General features: G+C 34.6%; 1 non-coding gene across 1 annotated transcript; it reads right to left on the reverse strand.

Annotated features, from left to right (window-relative positions):
* Nucleotides 1–9067: 9067 nt before the first annotated feature.
* On the reverse strand, nt 9068–9223 carry LOC145249120 (U1 spliceosomal RNA). The gene has a single exon (XR_013863497.1). It is a non-coding gene; the product is annotated as a U1 spliceosomal RNA (small nuclear RNA).
* Between the last annotated feature and the right edge of the window lie 242 nt (nt 9224–9465).

The following is a 9465-nucleotide window of genomic DNA, read 5'->3' on the forward strand; positions in this document are numbered from 1 at the left end:
GTTATCTTTCATCCCGATATACACTCTGAGATATACACACGGTATATACATACACGCTGATATATATACACACGATATGTATACACATACACACAATGATATGTGTGTGTATACACATGCACTGATACATGTACGCACGGTATATACACACACATTGATATATGTACACACGGTATAAACACACACATATATCTTTACACGCGGTATATATAAACACATTGAAATATGTACACACGGCGACACACCACAATCTCTCGCCATTGTTTAGGCTTATTGAACATTCTCTAGTAAAACGCGAACTTTTCTAAACGAACATTTCTTAACTGAGAATTACTTTAATATTCTTGTAAAATTATAATTCTATAAACCTTTTTTCTCATTTAATCATGTTTTTTATATTTTATTTACAATTGTGCTTGCTATTTTCCCAAGCTTTCATTTTCTTTGATATTTTATTTACAAAATAGTGTTGATGTATCTAGTAGTTGCTATTCTCCCGCTAATTCTTTTGGTACACAAAATGTTATGTATTAAGTGATGTAGCAAAATCAAAAATATAGAAAAAAAGTTTATTTTTACAGTTTTGTCAAACGAATAAACATAAAATTACATGTGAAAAAAACATTGTTGTTAGTTTTGTTATGTTTTTGTTAAAATTCCAAAAGTACGTCTTTTTTTAAATTTCAACTCGTGCAATGGATATAAATTTGATTTTTAATTCTTAAATGGAAACTAATTTTTTTATAAGCATGTGAGTGGCGTACCGGGAAAATATTTGTTTCTAAAAAATAAAAGGGAATAAAATTTATTTTTACAAAATACATGAATCTAGCGAATAAAATAATTACACATGAAAATTTGATTATTTTTATTTATTTTTGAGAGGGCATTAGTAAATTATCAGAATAAAAATGTTTTTTTTTCATATTACATTAAAAATAATAAATTATATTAATATGTGTGCACGATGTTTATATACCTGTTTTCCTTCTGTCGTCACAAATACAACTTTTAAAAACATATTTTATATCATTTACATTAATCATCAGCGTGATTTGCCTAAAATAACCGTCCTACCAAAGCCAGTAACTATGCTATATTATCGATAACCTCGACGACGACGACGACGACGACGACGACGACGACGACGACGACGACGACGACGACGATGACGACGACGACGACAACAACTATTTCATGAGGATATCATATAAAAAAGAAAATATAGCGTCTATTGGCATTTTTTAAATTACTTCTCATGTAAGGGAAAATAACCCTTCAGATCGTAAATTTTTATTTATTTTTATTTCATCCGTGATTTGATATAATTAATGGGTACTTGTACTGTTTAATCAATACATCAACAAATGAAAATATTGAAAAAAAATATTTTGCGTACTCGTTATGGAATAAAGTTTTCATGCAAACATAATCACTAAATGTGATCAAGCAGTTTTTTAAAATTTTTTTACCGAGGAAAATCAAACTTTAATGAGATCGATCGGGTACCGGCCATCTTTTTTCACTTAGGAGAAGGGAGCACCAGAGGGAGATAACTTCAATTACAGTTTGTCAAAATTTGACGAGTGTATTTTAAAACATCCTGCGGTGGGTGGCCGTAATAAAAGGATATTCAAGAAAAGGTATTCCACAAGGGAAATAAATGGATAAAGAGGTTCTGAAGTAATAAAGAAATAGAGAAGTCTATTGAGAATATGTTACGTGTTTTTAAGTGTTCCCGCCCAGGGAAGGCTCTCACAACCGGTGACCGGTGATAACGTTCTTTCGATAAAAAGTTCTGGCGGTGAATTGCTCATCTCGCCATAACACCTCCCCCTAAGACAATTTCTCCCAAGAGAATTTGGCGTAATATCGTTTGATTTTTGGCTTGGAGCTCAGCCGGTTAACTTTTCTTTTCACCCTTGTACTTTTTCTCCTCAATATCGTTTGAGTGGGTGGAGTTGGTGGAGAAGCTGGAACTCTCAAATCTGGAGTAAGTTCTGTTAAGGGTTGGGGAATATTAAAAGAATCATACAAAACCTCTAGGGGCAGGTCATTTTCTTCTGCCTGTTTGTAGTCATCAGTGTGTCGAGGTCTTAGCTGATTTATATGCCTGCGACAGTCGAATTTATTACTTCTTACAGAATATAGCATGTGTCCGATTCTTTTCATAATAATCCCCTCCTCCCAAAAATTGTTTCCACTCCTGTAATTCAGGAAGAATATTCTGTCACCAGGTTTGTAAAACCTTGTTGGAAAATTTTCTTTTGTTGTTGTTACTCTGATTGCACTTGGTAAAATTCTGTCAAATACAGATCTGATTTTCCGTGCAAACATCAGTTCGGCTGGTGACGAACTGATATCAGTGTTTGGGTTCGGAGTTATCCTGTACACCGATAAAAATTGTTCAAGACTCTTCTCGTCAGTGTCCATGCCTTGGTTTTTCTTCAAGGCCCTTTTGAATGTATCGACGAACCTCTCTGCTAGGCCATTTGACATTGGATGGTAGATTGCCATTGTTAAATGTTCAATGGCTAGAGCCTTGCAAAATTCTTGAAATTCTTTGCTGGTAAATTGGGTGCCGTTGTCGCTGTCAATAGTTTTAGACACTCCAAAACGACTGAGGTGCATCTATTGTACTCATCGAAGTAGGGTGTTTGTATTTAAACACTTCTGGCTATTTTGTGAAACTGTCGACGACCACTAAGAAATAATATCCATTTAAAGGACCTGCATAATCGATATGTAACCGAGTCCACGGTGTATCAGTCTTTGGCCACGGTTGTATCTGCACAGGTGGTGCCTTTGCTGCTAGCTGACACCCTTGACACTCTCTTACGAGTTTTTCAATGTCCTGGTCCATCCTAGGCCAATACGTATATCCACGCATTAAAGCTTTCATTCTCGACATGCATGGATGACCACTTTTAAATTTCTTCTCTGAAGCGTAGTCGGTATGACGACTCTGTCTGCGTACATAAGGTTTGAGTACAAATGGAAAATGGTAAAATTTTAGGGTCTTTCTTTGATTTTCAGTTTAGTTGCAGCAACTTTTTCATTTTCACAATATAATCATCCTTTTCTGCTGTCTTATTTATTTCGTCTAGAGTCACTGGTAACTCTCTGATTGTGTTACACAGTAATCCGGAAAGTTCTTTTTCCTCTGTCAATGCAGCTATTACTGTGTCTTCCAAAGGTTCAGCACACTTTTGGATGAGCCCGGACAGTCCATCTGCATGTCCGATATTTTGGATGAAATGTACTCCATTTTAAAGTCATAATTTAGTAGAATTATGCTCTATCGTTGGAGTCTAGTTGCAGTGTGCGTAAGTATGCCTTTTTTAGAACCGAAAATAGTCAATAAAGGTTTGTGGTCGGTTTGCAAAGTAAACATCATTCCATGAATAAATCTATGGAATTTTTTAATGGCATAAATAATCGCAAAGCTTTCTTTTTCAATTTGAGAATAGTTTCTTTCAGCCGACAAAAGTGATCTGGATGCATGCGCTATTGGCTTTGTTGATCCATCTTCAAGTTTATGGAGAAGAACTGCTCCTACTCCGTAGTCACTTGCATCTGATGCAACAATCAATTCTTTCTGTGGATCAAAATGTGTTAGAGCTAAATCTGATAGCAGGCATTTCTTAATATCTTCAAACGCATTTTGGCATTCTTTTGGCCAAATCCACTTTTGTCCTTTTTTTAACAAATCATTCAATGGTACTCTCAACTTATGCATGTTTGGAATATAAATAGTATAATATTGAGCTAAACCCCCAAAAGAGTGTAACTGGGCAACACTATTGGGTGCTGGCATCCTCTCGATTGCTTCTGTTCTCTGAGGATTCGGTCTTCTGACTTGGCTGTCGATAATTTGACCAAGATATTTTATCTGTTTTAAAAAGAATTCACATTTTTCGGCACTTAACTTGAAACCAAATTCCTCAATTCTGTGGAAAACTGCTCTGATGTGTTCCTTATGTTCCTGTACATTTTTACTTTTGACAAGGATGTCATCCAAATATGAGATTGCAACATCTAAATCCGCAAGCATCGTATCCATTATTTGCTGAAATAGTGCTGGGGCCACTTTTAATCCAAAAGGATGTCTTTTTAGTCGGAAAAGTCTTAGATGTGTATTGATACACAAATACTTAAAACATTCTTCACTGACTTTTACCTGAAGGTAAGCTTCCGATAAGTCGATTTTGGAGAAAATTCTACCTCCATTCAGCTTTGTAAAAATGTCTTTAGGAGATGGAAGTGGATAACTATGATCCATCAGACAGTCATTAAGGCCTGTAGAAAAATCGGCACATACCCGAATCTTCTTATTTTCCTTTTTACATACATAGTGGGTCTCGCCCACTCCGAATTGTCAACTTTTTCGACTACACCATTCTTCTTTAGTCTTTTTAGTTCAATTTCCACATCTTCTTTTGAAGAAAAAGGCACATTTCTTTTTGGTCTAAAAACAGGTTTCACATTCTGTTTTAATTCAAAATTTACTTCAGTTTTGGTGCACACTCCTAATCCCTCTGAAAAAACTTCGGGGAATTCACTTTTTAACACTGCCAGAAAATGGTCATTTTGTTTGGAATTTTTCTTTTCCAACGCTCTTACATTATTGCAAAATGAATTCATGGATAGCTCCCATAAATCAAACAAAACAATCCAATCAATTCCAAAAAGGCAAGAATTTATTCCTGGAACAACTGAAAGGGTTGAGGAAAAAGTTTTCGATCCAAGAGAAACACTGCAATTAAATTCTCCCATGAATTTTAATCGCTCTCCGGAAACACCTTTTGCAATTTTTTGTGTTTTTCTCAGTTTTGGACCACCAATTCTCTTCCAGGTCACTTCGTCGATTATTGATATGTCGCTACCTGTGTCTAAAAGTAGCTTCACTGAGTGACCATTTATTTGTGTGTGAACGAATTTCCGTTTCCCTCCTTGTTTTATTTCTTCTTTGGACAAGACCACATTTACTTTTGGCTTCCATTTCCGTCTTTCGTCTTGCTTAGTTCGGCAGTGGGATGCCCAGTGTCCCACTAGGCCACATTTGGTACAACGTTGGTCTTTATAAGGGCAGTTTTTTCTTAAGTGCGGACCCGCACAACTCCAACATTCAAAACTTTTCTCTTTGTCTTTTGGAAATGTCTTCTGTTTTACTACCTGAACTTGGGATGTGACTTTTCCCTCTATCCTCGTAGTGTCCCTTTTTACATTTATCAATTTTTTACATTCTTCTGTCACTTTTTGCAAGTTCATTTCCGGGTCTTGTTCCATGATTGATGATATCCTTGACCTTAAATCCTTGTCCTTTGGTGCTATCAGTCCCTGGACAGATATGTAGCACTTAAACATGTACACTGATAAATTCTTTAATTTAAACAGTTCATACTGGGCGTTGACTTTGCCCGCATATGTGACAATGTCATCAGTTGCGTCTTTTGACATATTTAAACACCTATACCGTGTATGAAAAAGACTATCTCTTCCATCGAATACAACACACAAAATTTTCACCGTTTCTGAAAAAGAGATCTCTTCCGGTTTTTTAGGCAATATCAAATTCGTGAATTTAGTATTTTCTTCTGTACCCATTTTTTGGCGTAATAGTGTTTTTTTTCCTCATCCGACCACTTCTCGCATCCTTTTGTAAATATCGTTTCAAACCTACGATAATAGGCTGGAAAGTGTCACCTTTGTCTCGGTCATATTTAAACTCTGAAAGCGAGTTCGCTATACCCTCAGCCGAAAAAAATCTGGATGCACCCTCCTTAGATTTTTCTGACAAAATCGTTTTACAAAATAAGCGATTATCCGTCGTTTGTTGTATTACAAGAGTTTCGAAACGTTCTTGTTGAATTAGCATTTGTTTTTGAAAATCAATTTGGGCTTTTTGTTGAGCGATTAAACTCTCAGTAAACGTTTTCGCCAACGTCGCTATTTATTCCGATGTCATTTTTGTTTAAATGTATCAATAGCAAGTTAACGTATACCACAAAGAAAAAAATATTGTTAAAAAACAAGATGCTTATTTTCACAGAAAATTGTTAACACATAGGAAAGTTCCGAAAAAAAAAAATCACCGTTAAAATAACACTTGACAAAATTTCAAGAGACTCTTTTTTCGTCTACTTCAGCAGACACACGTAAACTTCTTTTAAACATTTTCTTTATCAAATAAACACAGATTCCTCAGTATTGTTCATTTGTTGGTTTTTTATCGTATTAACCAAATACAAAAAACACGTCCGTTAATCATGAAGAAAGTCACAATTTACACACACACACACACACACACACACACACACACACACACGTTATATAAAGTCAACTCTTTGGGAGTTTAAAAAGAGAAAAACGGAGTTTAACTCGTCAATAATATAAAAATTATTTTTTACTTGCGTAAATATGTGGCAGACACCAGTCTTTCGCTTTCTAAGAAGCTTTTTCTTCAATTAAAAGTGAACTTTGTTAACAACAATTTTCAGAATGTTCTCGGTTACCACGTGTTTTTCTTTTTTTTTTTAGATGAATTTACAGTTCGTATCTCATCTTCGTCGCCAGTTGATATATCCTGCGGTGGATGGCCGTAATAAAAGGACATTCAAGAAAGGTATTCCACCAGGGAAATAAATGGATAAAGAGGTTCTGAAGTAATAAAGAAATAGAGAAGTTTATTGAGAATATTTACAGAGACTGCATGTTACGTTTTTAAGTGTTCCCGCCCAGGGAAGACTCTCACAACCGGTGACCGGTGATAACGTTCTTTCGATAAAAAGTTCCAGCGGTGAATTGCTCATCTCGCCATAACAAAACATGAGCAGAAAAAAATACTCAGATAATTTTTTTTCACTTATTTTACAAAGTTTTTGTGTGTTTTTTTTTAATCTTTTTTTTTTATTTTGTCCTTTGGTAATAATTTTTAGCGTTTCTGTCCCTAAATAGCCAAATGGCGACGATAGATCGATTTCATTCAAATTTGATTTGCCTCTGGAAAAAAAAAGTACTTGATCAAATTAAGTTACTTTTTTTTCTTTTCGGAGAACTTCATTCCATAACGGGTACGTACAATATAACTTTTTTTCAATGTTTTCGGTTTTTTAATGTCTTGGTAAAACTGTACGAGAGCCAATTAATGAAATACAAAACTGTTTGATTTAATTACATAAAAATGTTGTTTTTTGGTTTAGTGCTTTGGTTTGAATTCTAAAAGTTTTCATTCGTTTGTATTTGTTCTCATTGAAAAGATTATGAATTTATGTTGTTCACATGTAAACGACCTTGACATTGAATATTACAATGAAATGTAAGTTCCGATAAGAATTGAGGTATTTTTTAAAAATGTTGGTAAGTTTAAATTAAAGTAAATTATTTGTTATGGATTATTGTTATTAGTGAATAAAAAAGTTGTGATATACTGATATTGGTGAGAATCTTATGAAGGTGTTTTAGTTTTTTATTAATGTTTGTTAGTTCTAAGTATAGAAGTGTGATATAAAAACAAAAATTATACTTATCTGCCTCCGGTCCTTCGGGGCCTGGGTGTCAAGCAAAGACCAGCAAAAACCATATGTGCGGGCAACCCCACATATAAGACCTTGGTCAATGTAGGGGCAACCCTTCATATGAATTGTCACTATCCAGCTCCCCTACTCCCCGGGGAGTTGGTCCTCATTTCCCCTTCACTCCTCACTTTAAAAATCGGCCTTGTGCCTAATTTGCTCGGTGGGGGAGCAAATAAATAATACTTACCTGGCGTAGGTCAGGCCCTGGTCCTTCGGGGCCTGGGCAACAAGTGTCAAGCAAAGACCATATATGGGGCGACCCCACATATAAGACCTTGATCAATTTAGGGGCAACCCTTCATACCAATTGTCACTATCCAGCTCCCCTACTCCCCGGGGAGTTGGGCCACATTCCCCCTTCAATCCTCACTTTAAAAATCGGCCTTGTGCCTAATTTGCTCGGTGGGGGAGCAAATAAATATCCTTAAATTATTAAAAAAAATGCGAGGGAGGAAAAAAATGTTATGTCTTAGCTGATGTCTCCATTGCACGACTGGAAGTCAAGAGCATTGAAATTAAGCGAAGTCAGTCAAACGGTAATGATGACTTGCTAAAATGTCGGCGAAAAAAGCAATCCAAAACTTATACTACCTTAATAGAATATATGAGTTAAAAAAAAATAACTAATTATCCAACGATTTGGCTTAGCATTAATGGTTGATAAGCAGTAAAACAAATTTAAAAAAGAAAACTCCACACAAATTTGCTAAAGTAATGGACTATGAATTGTAGAATGTATATGTACTAATTTGTGTATTGATTTTTTGAAGACTTTCATCCTCATCTTCATAGTGGTTTTTTCACCATGTTTCAGCCAACTCATCCTCTGGCCTTCTTCACGTGATGAGAAAATAATATTATTTATAATAAAGTTATATTGATAATATTATTTATAATAAAAAAATTATACTTTATATTAAATAAATTATAAAGAAAATCTGTTTCGCAGGCAATTAAATAAACTTGCTATGGTATAATTACAATAAATCCTGGGAAATTTTATAAACAAAAAAAGAACATTTTTGTTGATTTTGCGTTTTCTCATGTTGCTCTATGGTTAATATTCTCTTCAATTCAATTGTAAATTTATTTAAAAATTAACATTTTTTTTCTTAAAAAATAAGAAATCATACATTACATTATCATATAGTGACAATTAAATAGTAAATTTATTTTAATATTATCATAGAAAATAGGTCGGACATTTTGTAACAGGAATTATGCCCCACACTGTATATCGAAAGAAGAAACTTTCAGTAGCTGTAGGCGACAGCTAGACGAATTCCTCACGATTAAACGTTGATTACATTTACATGCAAATTAGATACAATCAGAACGTTGGAATTGAAGTGGATAATAAACTGGTCGAGAGAAATGGCGTATTTCTTGGTATTACAGAGATTAAGGGTGATTAAGCAGAGGGAGTATAGACCTACGAGTGAGAGGTACTTGAAAGGAGTAGGGAAGGATTTCTGATTTTGATTGTATTATCGGGGTGAGCGCGTACGCAGACCCCGCACTTAGAAATAGCACGTTCGAGTCGTCCACATTTGGGACGATCGCAAAGGTAAACCCAACCGCAATGCAATGGATGGGCCTCGCTCTGGGGAGCGACCTCAATGATCACTATAACCCTACGTAATTTTTCTTTACCATATATGATATCACTAGTTACTACCAAAAGTCACCACAGAATCAGACCCCCTATATGAAAAACGATGTAACTTTATTATAAATTAATATTATCAATATAACTTTATTATAAATTAATATTATCAATATAACTTTATTATGAATTAATATTATCAATATAACTTTATTATAAATAATATTATCAATATAACTTTATTATAAATAATATTATCAATATGACTTTATTATAAATTAA

The sequence above is a fragment of the Euprymna scolopes genome, chromosome 27 (assembly GCF_053919585.1).
Source record: "Euprymna scolopes isolate OS-2025 chromosome 27, ASM5391958v1, whole genome shotgun sequence".
In the NCBI taxonomy this organism is placed as follows: Eukaryota; Metazoa; Mollusca; class Cephalopoda; order Sepiida; family Sepiolidae; genus Euprymna; species Euprymna scolopes.